General features: G+C 40.6%; 1 non-coding gene across 1 annotated transcript; it reads right to left on the bottom strand.

Moving 5' to 3' along the window:
- Positions 1-1,358: 1,358 nt before the first annotated feature.
- Positions 1,359-1,468, bottom strand: LOC120111439. Its single transcript, XR_005512625.1, has one exon. It is a non-coding gene; the product is annotated as a small nucleolar RNA R71 (small nucleolar RNA).
- Between the last annotated feature and the right edge of the window lie 19,039 nt (positions 1,469-20,507).

Raw genomic sequence — 20,507 nt, 5'->3', positions numbered from 1 at the left:
CAGAATTTTATTGTTATCATATCTCATTAACCCTTGTTGCTAATTAAAAATTTTAAAAAAAAAACTTTAAGAAAAGATCAAGGGTGATTATTTAATTAAAAAAAAGAGAGGGAAAACCTAAAATTTTAAATTTCAAATTTTAGAATTCAAATTTCAAATTTCAGACTTCAACTCATAAAATTTTTTTAAAAAAAGAAAGAAAAATGTGCTTGATCACCTATTCAATGAAATTTAATGTCATGCCATAAAATATTAAAAAAAAAAATCTCTTGATTGTTGCATATAGTATAAGGCATCAGCATAAAATATTCTAAGGGCTGAACCCATTTAAAAAGATAAGGTCGGGATTTCATCACTCGTCCTTAGCCCAAAAAAAAACACCCCAGTGCATAAATGTCCCAAGCTTAACTAAAATCAACTAGACGTTGGCCCCTAAGGACATTCGAGCTCAATAGGACGAAGACCACCGAAAGTTGCACCAATTTCGCTCTGTGGCTTAGTTGATGTCTAGGCAAGCTTTGTCCCTATAAGGGAGACAGTTCATCTGTTCGAGGCAAGTGGATTTTAAGTGGGACCTTTGCGAACACATCGTGACCCCTCCACTTACCTGGGAGCTTACCTGGTCAACTAGGTTCATTAGACCGGATTGGAGGCTTAGGTGTCCTCTTCAAACCAGTTAGGAGCTGTCTAGAAATTTAAGAAAAACATTAGAAATTGAGGTGTAATGTTTTGTTGCATGATTGATTGAGAATAGATTTTTGAATTAAGGTGTCGTTTTAGGTTATCTTTAGTTGGTACTTATAATTTTAAAAAAAAAAAAGAGAGGGAATTATTTTGCATGCTAAAGTGGAATAGGGACGACACTGGTCGATTAAGTCGTACAACTTTAGATCATCCCTTAGGACATACCCCTGAAATTCCTTCTCAATATCTCACACCTTGTGAGATGGCTGATCTAAATGAAGATGCGGTGAGTCACCACAATCGAGAACGAGAACCCCATGTTATGACTCTAAGACAATACCTACAACCGGCTAGGACTAGTCAGCCTTCATGCATAATTTTTCCTGATAATGTAGGACATTTTGACATCAAACCCAGGGTAATTCAATTGCTGCCCAAGTTCCACGGGTTAGAGTCCGAAAGTCCGTATCTTCATTTAAAGGATTTTGAAGAATTGAGCATTACATTTAGAGTGCCAAATGTCACCGAGGATGTCCTCAAGTTGACATTGTTCCCTTTCTCTCTAAAGGATAAGGCCAAAACATGGCTAAACTCTTTGCGACCTAGATCAATAAGAAATTGGCAAGATATGCAGAGAGAATTTTTGAAGAAGTTCTTTTCCCACACAAAGGACCAACTTTTTAAAAAGACATATTAGCAATTTTCAACAAAAAGATAATGAAACATTTTATGAATGTTGGGAAAGATTTAAAGACCTTCTTCTCTCATGCCCTCATCACGGGTTCGAAACTTGGAGAACCATTAGCTTCTTTTATGAAGGTTTATCTCCACAGTTGAAACAGTTTGTAGAGACCATGTGCAATGGTAGATTCTTAGAAAAACAACCTGATGAGGCATGGGAGTATTTGGATTCCCTTGCTGAGACTGCCCAACTTTGGGATAACGGGGATAGAAATACCAAGTCTTTACCTAAGCCTACTAGCTCTGTACAGGGAGGCCTTTACAACCTCAGAACTGAGGATGATCTTCATGCTAAAATGGCAGCCCTCACTAGGAAGGTAGAAGAAATTGAGCTTAGGAAGGTTGAGCCTGTCAAGACTATAGAGCTTAGAAACGAGTGTTGTGGTATCTGCGATATGTCGGGTCATACTACTACAGATTGTCCCACCATACCGGCATTCAAAGAAGTCTTGCACGATCAAGCAAATGCTATGAACTCCTACCAAAAGCCTTATAACGATCCATACTCGAATACCTATAATCCTGGTTGGAAGAATCATCCAAACTTTAGGTGGAGAAACGATCATCCTCAACAGTCACACCATTCAGCTCCTCCACCTGCACATCCTCCTTATGCACCATCACCTTCTCAAAAGCCAAATATCGAGGATACATTGCAATCCATACAAACTTTTCTACAAGGTCAAGCTAATATCAATGCTCAAAATACTCGAAATTTTGAAGACATAAGGAACCAATTGTCAATGTTGACTACCGTCCTAAGTACCCAAGAGAAGGGTAAGCTTCCAGCTCAACCCCAACCCTAACCCACAAATGCACGGTAGTAATAATACGGCTCCTTCTAGTTCGCATACAGAGCATGCAAAGAGCATCATGACTTTGCGTAATGGGAAAGTCATTGATCAAACTGTCCAATTGAGATCGCAAGTCACTTCTAATTCTGATGCTCCCAAAGTTGATGAAAGGGACAAAGAAGAAGTTGAGGTCCCAACTTCTACTAAGAAAGTTGAATGTCCTTTTCCACAACGGTTAAAGCCGTTGCAAAAGCTCGAACCTAACTCTGAAATTCTTGAGCTTTTTAAACAAGTAAAAATCAATATACCTCTTCTTGATGCAATCAAACAAGTACCCTCATATGCCAAATTTTTGAAGGACTTGTGTCCTGTTAAGCGCCGATTAAATGTTAAGAAGAAGGCATTTTTAACTGAAAATGTGAGTGCTATTTTGCAGCACAACATTCTTCCTAAATATAAAGATCTAGGTTGCCCAACCATCTCATGCATCATAGGCGACTTTAGGATAGAGCGAGCATTGTTAGATTTAGGGGCAAGTGTGAATTTGTTGCCATATTCTGTATATGAGCAACTTGGTTTAGGTGAGTCGAAGCCAACCTCCGTCACTTTGCAATTAGCTGACAGGTCAGTTAAAATTCCAAGGAGGATTATCGAGGATGTATTAGTCCAAGTAGACAAGTTCTACTTTCTTGTCGATTTTATTGTATTGGACACACATCCGGCTTCGAACTCACAGTCTCAGATTCCGGTCATTTTAGGACGTCCGTTTCCTTGCAACTTCTAATGCATTGATTAATTGTAGGAATGGCGTCATGAAGCTTTCTTTTGGTAACATGACCTTAGAATTGAACATTTTTAATGTGTGCAAACAACCCAATGATCCCGAAGAGAGTAAGGAGGTTGATTGGGTTGAAACCATCGCAAAAGATTATTTGTTAGCTAAAGCAATTAACGACCCATTCAATGATAGCTTAATTGATTGGTGTCCTAATGGAACCAATGATGATGATTTGTCAGTCACACCTATTGTGGATAATCTGGATATCAAGATGGTCAATGGGTGGAGACCAAAAGAAGGAGAATTTGAAAGCTTGTCGCCTCGAGAGGTGAAAATAGAACCATCCCATGAGCAAGCACCCAAGCTCGAATTGAAACCCTTACCAAAGGAACTTAAGTATGCTTTTCTTGGACCCGAAGATACTTTTCTGTAATCATCTCGTCTGGACTTGATCATACCCAAGAAAGAAAATTAATTGATGTTTTAAAGAATCATAAAGGAGCCTTAGGATGGTCTATTGCCGATTTGAAGGGAATTAGCCCCTTAATTTGCACGCACCGGATATATTTGGAGGACAATGCCAAAACCACAAGGCAAATGCAACGAAGGTTGAATCCTACGATGAGAGATGTGGTTAAGGCAGAAGTCCTCAAGTTGCTTGACGTGGGTATTATTTACCCAATTTCCGACAGCAAGTGGGTAAGCCCTACTCAAGTCGTTCCTAAGAAATCGGGTTTGACGGTAGTAAAAAATGAACAAGGTGAACTAGTTCCAACTCATGTCCCGACGAGTTGGCGCATGTGTGTCGACTACCGAAAGCTGAATTTGGTCACACGAAAGGATCACTTTCCTCTACCCTTCCTAGACCAAGTGTTGGAGAGAGTTGCAGGGCATGATTTCTATTGTTTTCTCGATGGCTATTCGGGATATTATCAAATTGAAATTTCACCAGAAGATCAAGAGAAGACTACCTTCACTTGTCCTTTTGGCACATTTGCTTTCCGACGAATGCCATTCGGGTTGTGTAATGCACCTGCAACATTCCAAAGATGCATGCTCAGCATCTTTGAAGACATGAACGAAAAGTTTTTGGAAGTGTTCATGGATGACTTCTCCATTTTTGGTTACTCATTTGATGATTGCTTGTCACATTTACAAGCAGTCTTAGCTCGATGTATAGAAAAGAATTTGATATTGAATTGGAAGAAATGCCACTTCATGGTACCAAAGGAAATTGTCCTAGGACATATTGTTTCATCGAAGGGCATGGAAGTAGATAGAGCTAAGATCGATTTAATTGCTAAGCTACCTGCACCCAAGACGGTTAGAGATGTTCGATCATTTTTGGGTCACGCCGGATTTTATAGGAGGTTCATCAAGGACTTTAGTGTCATAGCTCGACCATTATGTAACCTCCTGTCCCTTGATACACCATTCAATTGGACTGAAACCTGTCAGAAGGCATTCGAAAAGTTAAAGTCTATGCTTAGCACTGCACCCATCGTACGACCACCTGATTGGTCCTTACCTTTTGAGATTATGTGCGACGCTAGCGACTATGCGATAGGAGCCGTCCTAGGACAACGCAAGGATAATAAGCCATATGTCATTTACTATGCAAGCAAAACCTTAAACGATGCTCAAATGAATTACACCACCACCGAGAAAGAATTGCTTGCTGTAGTATTTGCCTTAGATAAATTTCGCTCTTATATCCTTGGTGCTCCTATTGTTATCTTCACGGACCATGCAGCATTAAAATATTTGCTGGATAAGAAAGAGGCCAAACCACGCTTAATACGATGGATACTTCTACTCCAAGAATTTGACATCACCATTAAAGATAAAAAGGGAGTAGAGAATGTGGTTGCTGACCATTTATCACGATTAGTTTTTCATGATTCAGTGCCACAGTTTCCCATCAAAGACTCATTCCCTGAAAAGCAGTTGTTTGCACTTTCTAGTATACCATGGTATACAGATATTGTAAATTTTCTTGTTACAAGCCGGATGCCGGAACATTGGGGGTCGACAGATAGAAAAATTTTCTTGCGCGAAGTAAAGAATTATTACTATGACGAACCCTATTTATTTAAATATTGCAATGACCAAATTTTTAGACGATGCATACCAGATCATGATATACAAAGCGTACTTTCTTTCTGTCACACTGATGCTTGTGGTGGACACTTTGCTTCTAAGAAAACGGCAGCTAAGGTATTGCAATGTGGTTTTTATTGGCCTACACTATTTAAAGATGCCCACGAGTTCTGTAGGACATGTGACCCATGTCAACGTGTTGGGAGTCTAACTCGTAGGCAAATGATGCCTCTTCAGCCCATTACTACTATTGAGATTTTTGACATATGGGGCATCGATTTTATGGGCCCATTCCCACCATCTTTTGGATATGAGTACATTTTAGTCGGTGTCGAATATGTGTCCAAATGGGTAGAAGCTGTTGCTTGTAAGACCAATGATCACAAACCTGTCCTGAAGTTTTTAAAAGAAAATATTTTTTCACGATTTGGGATGCCCAAGGTTATAATTAGTGACGGTGGAAAACATTTTTGTAATAAGCCTTTTGAGACATTATTAAAAAAGTATGGTGTCACCCACAGAGTTGCTACCCCATATCACCCGCAAACTAGTGGCCAAGTAGAATTAGCCAATAGGGAAAATCAAGCGTATTTTAGAAAAAACGGTAAATCCATCACGAAAAGATTGGTCCTTAAAACTATCAGATGCATTATGGGCCTATCGGACTGCATATAAAACCAATCTTGGCATGTCTCCCTACCGGCTAGTCTACGGAAAAGCGTGTCATCTTCCTGTAGAAATAGAACATAAATCGTATTAGGCAATTAGAAAATTGAATTTTGATTTACAAGATGCCGGTCTAGCTAGAAAATTGCAATTAAACGAGCTTAACGAGATTCGCAGAGATGCTTATGATAATGCTAAGATTTGTAAAGAACGAATGAAGATCTTACATGATAAATCAATTTAAAAAAATCTTTTGAACCTTTGCAAAAAGTTCTTTTATATGATTTCCGCTTACATCTGTTTCCTGGTAAGTTGCGATCGAGATGGACAGGTCCTTACATTATAAAAACTGTTTTTCCACATGGGGCGGTTGAGATTGAGAATCCACGGGATGGTAAAAATTTTAAGGTAAATGGACACAGGTTAAAACCTTTTCTTGAGAATTTTGCAGATGAAGTGGACTCCTTTTTCTTGGGGGAGCCTTCTTATGACTGAGCATGAAGGCAAAGGTACGTGTATATTAGTTAGGATTATTTTTCTAGTTTTGTAGGTTTTATTTTCTAGATATCAACAGCTCAAGGTATTCCTCTTCTCTCCAATATTATTTTCTTTACTGTCTCTCGTATATAGTTTTCTTGTATCTATTACATTGAGGACAATGCAATGTTTAAGTTGGGGGGAGGGAAATATTTTGATTAAAAAAAAAAAAACTTGTTTTTGCATTTGATTTATTACCAATGCACATGTATTTTCATATTAAGTTTGTGCAACTATTAAGACAAGAAACATATGCATACTATGACTGATTAGAGATCTATTATTAGATCACCGCACATGAACTTAATGACTATAGGAAGGCCTCAGGAGTTCACGTTTGTTTAGTGCATTTTTATTAAGCCATATCTGTAAAAGAAGTATGAGTATCCTTGTCCGTACTATAAGGTTCATGATTTGGTTTTCACATAAAGATAGAAGTTGAATACCCTAGCTAGATCACCTAAGTGCCTTATGTTCCGACCTTGGTTGACCTATAGCCACAATGCAGTCACGTTATATGGTTCAGTTTACCTTCTCTTTTTATTGCAAAAAAAAAAAAAAAAGATGACAGGTCTGACCTCGTGGTGTAGTCTGGTTCGAGTAATTAAGCCCGAGGGGTGTTTCACCTAATGCCTTGAGCCAACTGGATCAGGAGTCATTGGCCGAAAACTCGCTACATGGACCTTACTAGAGCCTAAGGAGGTTGGATTATTGTAATCGTCATATGTGTTTAAAAATAAAAATAAGCATGAATAGGGTTGGTCAGACTGAACCCAGTGACATGTGGTAATGGCTGGTTTGACTCCATTAATTTGGAACTCTGTGTACTTTGGATGTTTAGTTGGGATTGATAGCTCCTTCTTTATATGCGAACCATTTTTGACAAATTTAGATAATATGAGATATTCTGAAAATTTGATGGATCAGGGTCTAATAAATTGTAGTAAACACTTGTGAACTTGAGTAGTGCACCTAAAATTCAAGCGGTACCATGCTGTGGTGGAGGTATTAGTGCTCTAAGAAAGTCATCTGTTTATGCATACTACACTTCAGTATTACCCTTGCTTTGATAGTTGCCATGCTTGAGAAAAATATATATCACGTGTGCATTGACTTAAATTTCATTATATATCATTTTATGAATGATGTTTGTGGGTAACATCACTGCAAACCCTCACGAGACAACACTCGTCCACTAGGGTAACCTAGGGGTTTAACGGCTTGTTGCACGTGCTAAGTGCAATCGTGATACCCTACGAAAGTGGGTACATATCTTAGTTTTATGTCTTTAACTTTAATAAAAAGTCAAATGATTGACCAACACTTTTTGTACTCTCATATTATTATTTGCTCGTTAATTGCTAGAGACTAGCAATAAGCTAGTTGGGGGGTATGATGAGAGCACAAAAGTGCGATCTACACACAGCTTAAATTAATATTATTTCCAACAAATAATGATAAAAGAGCTACATTAATTTCATATTTTTTTATTTGGCACAAATCAGAAATAAAATGCACATTTGGTATAATTGGGTTCAGAAAGATGCATAGCCCCAAATCATACGCACCCAATCTCACTATGGCTTGGTCAAACCTATCATTCATCAAGCTCACAACCACAGTAGCAGCCAAGCCTAATCACACTGGAGCAACACTTGGTGACCATTCAAAGGGAACGATCACAGCCATCCACCCTTTTGGCAAGCGATCAACTCTCCCATCCTTGCAGCCCGTGAAGCTTCCCAGCCGCCGTCCGGAGGAGATCCCGATCCGTGACCTGCGCCCATCTCACGCTTCTCCCAGCCACCCGTGAAACCCCCAGCATCCCGTTGATCTCGCCTGCAGCCATTCATGACCATCTCGGCGACCTCCCCAACAGTCCGCGATCATCTCCACAGCTTCCGAGCCCGTGATCCCCTTCTTCCGGACCCGTTTCAGCTCCAACGTCGCAGCAACCGTGATCAAAGCCTCCTCCCGCGATCACTTCCCAGCACCCCGTCTTCACTGCATTCCAAGCTTCAATCCCGCAGCCGTCCTCTCACCCTCCAGCTCCAGCTACCGCGATCGGCTCCCAGGCACCAATCGATCCCAGCCATCTGCCGCGTCTCATCCCAGAACACCCAAAGCGCCATTGATCCCGTCCTTCCAGCCGAGATCAGCGCCCCCTGCAGCCTTCCACGATTCTCCCGTATCATCTTCTTTCCCAACCTTCCCAGCCTTCTTCCCAGCCGTAATCCATGGCGTCTGTCCGCTTCACCTCCCAGCCGAGATCAGCGCCCGATTCTTCCTCCATTCCAGCCATTCGTGAGCGGCTCGGCACCACCAGCATCCCGTGAAGCGTCGCAACGTCCGCGCATCGTCCGCACCAGCATCAGCCCATCGTCCGCAACGCACGATCCTTGCCGTCCGCTCCTCCCCACGCGCGATCAGGGGAATCATCGATTCCATGGGCTCTGGGGATCTATATGAGGAGGCCTCTGATCCGAAAGAAGGGAGCCCCAATTTGAAAAAAAAAAAAAACAGGAGGAAGAAAGGAGGCGGGCGGCTGCAGTGGAAAGAAAAAGAAAAAAACAGAGGAGAGAAAGTGAGAAAGAAAGGAAACAGGGTATGCCCTGTTTCCGAAAATAAAAAGAAGAAAGAAAAAAATATAGAGAGAGAAAAGGGAGAGAGGCTGATGTTTGTAATGGCTTGCTAATTCCTTTGGCAAAGGGTGATGGATGAACCCTTGTCATGTTGCTTTCATCAAGTACACTCTAAACTTTAATTCTAATTGTTTTATATCCATTGGTATGTTTTGGGTTCTTGCATATTTATTTATTAGATAGATCTTGCATGGTTTATATATATTGATGCATGGATTATTTCGATGCTTGATTTGTCGTAGACGTAACCGGCACGATAAATACTTGGATATTTAATTCATGTTTTCAGATTGTATACTCCATGATTAGAACTACCCCATCTTATTAATCCTTAATCAAGAATCGCCGAGTTTATTTGTTGAAAGTAATATTGTCAAGGAAGATTCCGGATCCCTAGCTTTCTCTATATTCTTGAACGTTGTTTAATCACATATTATTCTCTGCTTTTAATTTCTAAAGATCGACTAAAAATTACATCGAAAGATTACGCTAATAATCCATAGATCGTTCCCTGAGGAATCGACCTCGGACTTCCAAGTTATACTACTTGTGCGATTCTCCTGCACTTGGGAGAACAGTTTTATTTTTGCACCATTGGCAGCAATGAGTGATGAGTTTAGTAGGCGTTTTGAGAATACGCAGCCGGAAGATATCATTCAAGTGTTGAATGAATCATTCGGGGGTTCCTGACGACGTTGAGAGGCACAAAACTAGTTGTGCCATCTTCAGCGCCCGAATGAAAGATGGGACCTCGGTAACTGATCATGTACTGTACATGATTAAGTTAATCGAGCGTCTAAGCTCTCTTGGCTTTCCCCTTCATGATCAATTGGGGAAGGATGCCATACTAAACTCATTGCCTGGATCATACCGTCCTTTTCTCACTCATTTTCGTATGACGAAACCTGTAGTGAATTATCACCAATTGTTGGGGTTACTACAGACGTTTGAGAATGATCACCAACTTCTTAAGAAGACGGTGAATTTAGTGGGAGGTTCATCCAAGGGTCCCTCCTTTAAGAAAGGGAAACAGGTGCACCATGCTCAGCCTAGTCAGAAAAAGAATAAAAAGGCTGATCAGAGCAAGGCGGAGTGCTTCTTCTGCAAGAAGCAAGGACATTGGAAGAGGAACTGTCCTCTTTACATTGCATCCCTCGATCCGAACCGGCCTAAGAAAAGTGGGCAATCAGTTGCCAATCAAGGTACTTATATGATAACACCTTGCAATTTTTCTATTTGTGATAATTCGACCTGAGTATTGGATATCGGTAGTCCTTTTAATATTTGCAATTCGTTGCAGGGGCTACAAGTCAGTAAGAGGTTTGAAGAAGGAGAAAGGTTCCTGAATGTTGGAGATGGAAGACCAGTTCCAGTTCTAGCTTTAGGAATTCTTAAACTTGAATTCAGCTCTCATGTAAATGTCCTTAGTGATTGTCACTATTGTCCAAGTTTTCTATTGAATATCATTTCTGTAGGCCTTTTGGCCAAAAATGGTTATGAAATATCAATAAAAAAGGATTATTGCAATGTCATTTGGAATGGTGTTGTTGTAATGAATGGAATTCTGAGTAATGTCATTTACATTTTGTCACAGCCTGTTCATGTAATGTATAAATCCAATAAGCGCCCTAGAATAGATAATGTCACGGATGTCTACCTTTGGCATCATAGGCTAGGTCATATTAACAAGAATAGGATGAACAGGTTAAGTAAAGAGGGAATCCTTGATGTTAATGATTGTGAATCATTGACAACCTGTGAATCATGTCTTCTTGGTAAAATGACCAAATCACCTTTTATCGGAAAAGGTGAACGAGCCAGTGATTTATTGACCCTTGTACATTCTGATGTATGTGGGCCAATGAGCACAGATGCTAGAGGTGGGTATTCATATTTCATTACGTTTACAGACGACCTTTCTAGGTATGGTTATGTCTATTTAATGAGACATAAATCTGAATCATTTGAAATGTTCAAATTATATCGTAATGAAGTAGAAAAACAAACTGGAAAGAGTATTAAAACTCTTCGATCAGATCGAGGAGGTGAATACCTCTCCAGTGAATTTTTGACATATCTAGGAGAAAATGGGATTCTCTCCCAATGGACTCCTCCTGGTACACCACAATATAATGGTGTGTCAGAAAGGAGAAATCGAACTCTGTTAGACATGGTTCGATCCATGATGGGGTTTGCTAATCTGCCCATATCCTTTTGGGGATATGCTCTTGAGTCAGCCTGCTATATTCTAAATAAGGTTCCAAGTAAGTCTGTAAATAAAACACCACATGAGATGTGGACTGGACGTAAGCCGATGCTCTCTCACCTTAGGATTTGGGGGTGTCCAGCGTACGTCAAACGTTTGAAGACAGACAAACTTGAACCCAAGTCTGACAAATGTTTCTTTGTTGGTTACCCTAAAGAAACTAAAGGATATTACTTCTACTTTGCTGAAGAACAAAAGTTGTTCGTAAGCAATAGAGCAATTTTCTTAGAAAAGGAATTCCTTGGTGAAGGAACAAATAGCTCTAATGTTGAGCTTAGAGAAGTTCAACATGTAGAAGATCCGACACCATCTACTGAACCAGTTGAGTCGGATTTGATTAGATCAGATCCAGAACCCATATTAGATGCACCATTAAGGCGATCGGGTAGAGTACCCCGTCAGCCGGATAGATACTACGGTTTCTTGGTCCGGGATGGGGATCCTATCGAACTTGATGAAAACGATGAGGATCTGATCACATATATGGATGCAATGCAGAGGTATGACTCTGATAAATGGCTTGGAGCCATGCAATCCGAAATGAAATCCATGAAGGTCAATGATGTTTGGACATTAGTTGACCCACCCGAAGGAATTAAATCCATAGGGTGTAAGTGGATATTCAAAAGGAAACGGGGCGCAGACGGAAAGGTAGAGACCTATAAAGTCCGTCTGGTTGCCAAGGGTTATCGTCAACGTTATGGTATTGACTATGACGAGACGTTTTCTCCTGTGGCAATGCTCAAGTCCATTCGGATTGTGCTTGCGATAGCAGCACATTTAGACTATGAAATCTGGCAAATGGATGTAAAGACCGCATTTCTAAATGGAGATTTAGAAGAGGAAGTGTATATGATACAACCTGAAGGTTTTACATCTGCAAATGAGTCTAAAGTGTGCAAGCTTCAAAAATCCATTTATGGATTAAAGCAAGCTTCACGGAGTTGGAATATACGTTTTGATAAGGTAATCAAAACATATGGCTTCATTAAGAATGAAGAGGAACCTTGCATTTATAAATGGGCAAATGGTTCAGTTATTATATTTCTTATTTTGTATGTGGATGACATTCTTTTAATCGGGAATGACATTCCTGCATTACAAGGAATAAAGGTTTGGCTATCATCTCAATTTGCCATGAAGGATTTGGGAGAAGCATCTTACATCCTAGGGATGAAGATCTATAGAGATAGATCTAGAAGATTGCTTGGATTATCCCAATCCACATACATTGATACTATACTGAAGAGGTTCAGTATGATTAATTCCAAGAAAGGCTATCTTTCGATGGGCCATGGAATTAACCTCTCTAAAAGGGATTGTCCGACAACCCCTCAAGAAAGAGAGAGTATGGATAGAATTCCATATGCTTCGGCAGTGGGATCTATAATGTATGCCATGACATGTACTAGACCAGACGTGGCATACTCACTAGGAGTAGTGAGCAGATACCAGTCTGATCCAGGTAGCAACCACTAGAAGGTTGTAAAAACCATCCTCAAGTATTTGAGAAATACTAAAGATCAGTGGCTTGTCTATGGTGATTCTGACTTAAAACTTGAGGGATATACTGATTCAAGTTTTCAGTCAGATCAAGATGATATATCTTCACTCTTAAGGGTGGGGCCATCTGCTGGAAGAGTTCCAAGCAGCATACAGTGGCAGATTCTACATGTGAAGTAGAATATATCGCAGCATCTGATGCCGCCAAGAAAGCTGTATGGTTGCGGAAGTTCATCACCGAGCTTGGAGTGACACCCTCCATTGATGGTCCAGTGCCTGTATTTTGTGACAATACTGGGGCCATAGCTCAAGCAAGAGAACCCAAAGCACATCAGCGGACCAAGCATATTCTACGTCGCTACCACCTGGTTCGAGAGATCATCGATCGAGGTGATATTGATCTTCAGAAGATTGACACAAAAGAAAATCTGGCTGACCCATTTACCAAAGTCCTCGGCATCAAAGAGTTCGACGAACACAAGTCGAAGATGGGTATTAGATACTGTGCCGATTGGCATTAGGCTAAGTGGGAGTTGTTGGAATTTGTATCCTAAATGTCAATCGTCAGCATATTGATGATTGAATTTTGTAAATGAATTGACAAATTAATAAAGTGTTATTTGGCATTATTCATCATTTCATCTTCAAATGAACTCTTATATGATGAAGTCCTTAGGACTTATGTTATGATAAAGGAGGATTTATCTTTGAGTCCTTAAACTTGTTTGCAACGAAATGATATGTTGTTACTAGGACGATAACATTATCGAGATTAGGTCGTTGTGTGACATATACGTTGGTTGTCCTCTTAACCAAGGAGTGTGGAGACACTGGTATGCCACACAAGTGAAGTGTAGAAGTACATTTCACTAAACGTGACCAATTCCGGAACGCTCTACTGTCGAGAGATGTTCCGAGTGGATATGGGTATAAGTTTGGCCCTCTGACCTGAGACCGCAACCTGTGACTAGCAAGCAACTCACTGTACTTTGGTACCGGATTACCTGAATTTCTAATTCAGTGACGGAAGGTCACTGGGTGCAGTCAAGTACTTGCGTAGTCAGTTGTGAGTCAAGATGGAATTGACCCCTCCTGAAAACAGGAGATAATGTCTTGTGATTAATTTAGCAAAACCTTGGCCAGGGTAATCCCAGTGAGGAGTCACGGGATATCTAAAGTTAATCACATAATGGATGTACTAATTATAGGGTTGACAGTGAGCTCTAAGTCATCCTGGCATTAGGAGTCAAAGGGATTGAATTATACAGTAACCATAGTTCAGGGTTCCAGAATATTTGCTTCGCATATATTCGACCTATCCGGACGTCGGGTACCATTGCTAGATGGTCACATCGATTAGTGTAGAAAATTGTTCCTATACTACCGGCTTAGGTTCGAACCAATGAGGTCACACGCATAGAAGATTCCTGATTGATCAAGAAAGCTGATGAATGATTAAGAATCATTCAGGGGTAATTTGGTCAATTTGATTGGCAATTATCTTATAAAATAATTAAAGTAATTATTGAAGGATTAATTAGTAATTAAATTACTAATAAACTCAATTTGATTGAGTAATTGTGCTAAGGATGAGCCAAATTGAATTGGATTCAAGTTTGGGCTCAATCAGGGTTTTGACCTGATTGGATTAGGTCAGAACCAAAAAGGACTTAAGCTGATCAAATTAATTTTAAATTAATTTGTTCTTAATTGGGGATTGACCTAATTGAATTAGGTCCAATACAAAGTAATAATTCAATTTGATTGAGTTTGCATGAGCCAAAATTGAATTGGATTCAATTTGAGCTCAATCAGGGTCTGACCTGATTAGATTGGGTTCAACCAAATTGCTTTGTTTTAATTCGGGTTTGACCAAATTTGATTAGGTGCAACCCAAGGGGATTAGGCTCAGATGATGTGGAAATTATTGGTGACATGGAATTGGATTTCATGAATTTTAAATAAACCAAAATTATTGCATGGCACATGGACCCATTGCTCGACACATGGCGACATTGTTTGTTATTTGAATTTAAATTCAAACATTAAGCAATGTGTTAAATGATTTTAATCACTCAAACCATCAGCCAAGGTGGCGTCTGAGTTTTTGAATGGATTAAATTCGAATTTCAAGAGGTGATTTCGAAATTATGAAGTGTTTTACCTTGCCGCATGGATTTCAAATTCCTTCCCTCTTGCACATGTGTTTAAAATTTGAATTTTAATCAGATTTGGTTGAGATCTGATTTGGGTTGTTCCTATTCCTTTGCATGTGCCAACTAAAAGAGGTTTTCTAAAAATAAATTTCAAATTTTGAATGAAAATTCGGAGGCCATTAAAAGGGGTCAAACATGGGCACCAAAAACACATCCATTGCAGCCTTCTTCCTCACCCGCCTCCTCCTCCTCTTCTTCTCCATTTTAGATAGGGTTTTCAGGGTGAATATCTAGAAGATTCAAGATCAGATCTGAGTCCTCTACTTTCCTTACAAACCTCATCTCTATCTGCTTCAAGACGATTGATCAAGAGTTGATTGAATCCCGGCGGGCAGATTTCAGCTTTCAAGTGTTCTGCAGCTGCTAGCACTGTTGCGGAAGAAGATCCTTCAGGACTTCGCGTGTACTTCTCGTAGAGGCCATTTGTGTGCGTGGCTGCGAAGTCAAGAATCAGATTCACAACTTTCATCCATCATAAAAGGTATTAATCTAGCATTAATCATTTATTATGGTGTCAAGGTCTAGGTCCAATTTTTCGAGGTTTTACCCTCTTTTGGGGCTCCTCACGGAGATATCTCCAGAATCCATTCGATGGATATTCGTAGATTAATTGGAATAGAGTTCTTAAGTTTCAGATCTGATAGTTAATCATGCATAAAAGTTTTAGCATAATTGTTTAAACGATTCCGGCATAATCCTATATGTTCTTAAGGTGCTGATTTCTAGATTTGATCTTGTAAGCATGCATGAATTAAATTGTTTGATTCGGTTTTTCCGCTGCGTTTTAAAACTTAAAAAGAACTACGTATGGCTTGATCCCCCTTATGAAGGGGTACGTAGGCAACCCGATCAGGTTCAGCCATGGTTTTTAAGAAAAAAAAAAAAATTCAGCATGCTAAACACCGAAGAACCTAGGATTCACTTTCACATCTGCCCTCAATCTGCCGATCTGGCATCCTACTGATCAAAGTGTGGAGATCCCTAGCTCGCACCTGCGCTCGGCCCGTCGGCAACCAAACTAGCATGTCCGGCACCTCCTGCATGGGAATCGGAAGATCCATAATCATCGCTGCCATCTGCTCCCCAAACACCTCCCGAATTAGTCCCTCCCTCCAACAGCCCCCCTCTAGGTCCAGCAGGTCACTGACCCTATATCCAGCAATCCTCGTCGAGTCCACCAAGGTCGGAAGTCAGCTAATCGGCTGCTCAGTCACCTACCTGTCCTCCAAAACATCTATAGACTGCCCATCCCCAATGGCCCATCTAATCTCCGGTAGCACCAGCGCAGCTCTGGCACACATCTCCCTTCACACCGGAGAATGAGAGCGGCCACCTCGCACTCCAGGTATTAGAGCTCCATATTTGGCCCTTATCAACGAGGACCACATACTATCAGGCTCTAACACAAATCTCGCCGCATGTCGTGCCGCTAGAACCTCCCGCCTAGCTATTAGAGACAACACCCCCAACCCACCGAACCTGATCAGCTGACACACCACCTCCCATGCCAACAAGTGGATACCACCTCTACCCCTGCTCCTTCCCCAGACAAAGTTCCTAAAAATCTGCTCAAGGGTCCTCACAAGAGACACCGGAATGAAGGAATTGGATAATAAAAAGATGGGGATCGAAGAAAGGACTGACCAAACTAATGTGACCCTCCCCATCATGGAAAGAGTATGCATCTGCCATCCCTTCAGTCTGTGCCTGATACTAAGCTTGAGTGAGGAGCAGTCCCTGCTACGCAGCTGCCGACTAGAGATCGGGACCCCCAAGTACCTCAGCATGCCCTCCTGCTTGCCCACTCCTAAAATCTCTAAGATCGAATTCTTCACTGCCGGCCTGATCCTCGGGCTAAAACATCCAGAAGACTTCCCCAAGTTGACTCTCTGTCCCGATACCTCACAATAGTGCCAAAGAATCCTGCGAAGGACCTCCGTGGTCTGCCTCGTAGCCCGGGTAAGCAATAAACAGTCATCGGCAAAAAGAAGGTGAGATAACGAAGGAGCCCCCTCCACCGGTCTATAAACTTCCATCTCCTGAGTGGCCATCGCTCTTCTGAGAGCTCTGGACAGCGCATTCGCACAATAATAAACAATAGTGGCGAGAGGGGACATCACTGTCGTAGCCCTCCAGCAAACTCAAAAAAGCAGGATGGCGAGCCATTCACCAAGATGGCAAATGAAGGAGCCCTCACACATCCCATAACTCAGCTGATCTATGTCTCATGAAAGCCAAACTCCTGCATAGACTGCAGCAAAAAATCCCAACTCATCCAGTTGTAGGCCCTCTCCATATCGAGCTTGATCCCCATCAAGCTCCTCCTCATCGGGGCTCTATGCAAGTCAAACATAAACTACTGAGCAATCAGCACATTATCTGAAATACTCTGCCCTCCCAAAAAAGCAGCCTACTTCGGACTGATCAACCTTGGAAGAATATGAAGGAAACATTTCCCGAGTTGTCCGATAAAATCGAACGTGTTGCCCAAGGTGACAAGCCAAGAGGAGGGGGGTGAATTGGTTTCTTTTAAATTTTGGTATTTTAAAAGTTTTCTTAATTAAGTGCGGTGGATGCTTTCTTAAATTATTTGAATGAGTTAAACTAGAACAAAGATGGAAGATAATGCAAGAATAAATGTAAGCACATGCACAACACAAACACAACAATATATAGTGGTTCGGTGCTCTCCTTAGCACCTACGTCCACTCCCCAAGCGACCCCTTGGGAATTCACTATAATCTCGCGGATTACAGTTGGATTGTTTTCCGGGCTCACAATCCAAAAACCTTTGTTGGTTTTACGGGCTCACCAACGAACCTATACACTTTGGTTTTCCGGGTTCACCAAAAACCTTTGTTGGTTTTGCGGGCTCACCAACGAACCTTTACACTTTGGTTTTCCGAGTTCACCAAAAACCTTTGTTGGTTTTGCGGGCTCACCAACGAACCTTTGCACTTTGGTTTTCCGGGTTCACCAAAAACCTTTGTTGGTTTTGCGGGCTTACCAACGAACCTTTACAAAGTGTTTAACAAATGAAAAGAAAAGATTCAAACTCCTAAATGAGCATATGAAACAATATAAACTACAAAGAAGAGTTAGAAAGTATTTATCGCTTTGAAGTGGCTTTGCTCTTCTTTGTCAAGGATGCTTCACTCTTCAAGGGAGGATGGAGCTCTTGATGCCTCTTTGAATCTGCTCAATCCCTTTCTTTGATTCTTGAATGAAGCACTTGGATGAAGCTTGCCTTGCTAGGGTTCTCTCTTGAATGCACTTAATGTATTTTCCCAAAAGCTTGCTTCCTCTGATGAATACTCCCTCTTAAATACTTCTCCAACATCCAAATAGTCCTTTCTGACCGTTGGATTGAAGAAACTAGCCGTTTATAGCCGTTGGGAGTCCAAAAAGCATTTCTGCACAACTAGCCGTTATGTTCAGCCCGTGTTTGGGTCGGCTCAACCTGTCCTTGGGTCGACCCAACTTTGCCTTGGGTCGACTCAACCATTTCTTGGGTCGACCCTCTCAGTAACCACAGAAACCTCAATTTCAGCCTTTCTTCCCATGGGTCGACCCAACCATTCTTTGGGTCGACTCAAAGTTCACTTGGGTCGACTCAAATTCTTCTTGGGTCGACCCTCTCAGTAATTCCAGAGAACCGTTTTCTGTCTGTCTTTCTGTCTTGCTTTTTGGGTCGACCCTCTCAGAGTTTGGGTCGACTCAAGCTTGGGTCGACTCAACCACTGTGTGGGTCGACCCTCTCAGTGAATCCAGAGAGCATTCTTCCTTTGCGTTTTGAGGTTCTTTGGAGGTTGGGTCGACTCATGCTTACCTTGGGTCGACCCAACTCACTGTTCATTTGTGCTGTTTTTGCAGGAGTGTGCCAGATGATTCCTAGATGTGCCGGGGTCGACCCAATCAACCTATGGGTCGACTCAATCCACACTTTGCTGCATTCTCAAGGTTAGATTCATCCAAATGAACAAGACCATACATATATTTTTAATTAAACAAATGTACTGAGAGTAATGAACTTATAAATGAAGTATCAATTTAACTTATAGCATGCTCTAGATAATTACTTGTTAATCATCAAAATAACACTATCATCCTCAATCTCCCCCTTTTTGATGATTACAAAATAAAGAGTATAAGCCTATTGATACTTGTCTTTAAAATCAGTTTATAAAAGTGATTGAATTTCAGAATTTCAGCTTTTCATATATACTTGTGAAATCTCCCCCTATATTATTCAAAATTTGCCAATTTGACTTTTTGAATGGCTCCCCCTTTCATTTATAATTCATTAGCAATGAAACTTCAAAAATTTGAGATATCATATGAGTTTCAGGTTATGTATCGGGGTGCGAGAGGAGCGTGCCAAGTTCTGAATTATGATAGAAATTTTTGATCTGATGATTTTCATTGTTACAAATTGCTCCCCCTTAGATATATAAGCTTTCTTATATGATTTTCAATTTGTTTGCCCATTTATTTCTCTTTTCGTTTCATAACTTCTTTACTCACTCTTTCTCACAAAGTTAATACTCTTTCTTTAAACACTATCTTTACTTCTCCCAAAATTAATACTCTTTCTTAACTTCTCAAATGAAATACTCTTTCTTTTCTTAAAGTGAATATTCTATCTTTTCTTCTCCCCCTTTATATACTCTTTTCTTCTCTTCTCCTTTATATACTCTTTCCTTCTCTTCTCCCCCTTTTTGTTATCATCAAAACATATATATGGAAAAAGATGCAATTAAGAACAAACTTCAGACTTCATTGATCACAATAGGAACATTTTAGTATATCAAAAGCAAAAGCAAATACAATACTCCTCAATCAAAGTTTAAAGATGCATGATAACCACCAAATACATATGAGAACTAGATACATATCCTAGTCTCTAAACAAGATCGTGAGACTCTCCCGGATCGCTTGGCTACGGCTCTCTCGGGTCCCATTTCTCCAAGATCTTGAAGTAATCTACTGTTTGGAGATGATTGGAGAAGATTTGAGAGTGGAAAATAAGGTTTTCGGAAGAGGACAAAGGGTAAACAGTGCCCTAGATAGCTCACGGGTCCCCCTTTTAACAGTGGGATCCCGACGTTGGGTCGACTCAAGAATTTTTTTGGGTCGACTCAACGTTGGGTCGACCCTATTCTGGGTTGGGTCGACCCAAGTGCAGAACTTTTCTTTTCTCTTCCTTTTTGCTTCTAAAAATTTTTCTTGCTTCCAATCCATATAAATTCTTTCTGGGACAATGATACATGAGTAAGGAATCTATAGATTACAAGTTTGACTCATGTTTCATAGGTTTTTAGAAATGGGAGGAATGTATCATGAGACTGCTTGCTTCCTTTTATATCTCTTCAATAAAACGGATCACATATGCCTAATTTCCTCCTTAGCGTGCAGAATCTATCTTCACTCAAGGGTTTTGTGAATATGTCGGCTAATTGTTTTTCAGTGCATATATGCTCATATGTTTCCATTTTGCACATGATCCCTAATAAAATGATATCTTATTTCTATGTGTTTGGCTTTAGGAATGAGATATTTAGAATGTAAGCCAGAAGTGAT

This window comes from Phoenix dactylifera, chromosome 7 (genome assembly GCF_009389715.1).
Source record: "Phoenix dactylifera cultivar Barhee BC4 chromosome 7, palm_55x_up_171113_PBpolish2nd_filt_p, whole genome shotgun sequence".
NCBI lineage: Eukaryota > Viridiplantae > Streptophyta > Magnoliopsida > Arecales > Arecaceae > Phoenix > Phoenix dactylifera.
This window is presented reverse-complemented; position numbering and strand designations above follow the sequence as displayed.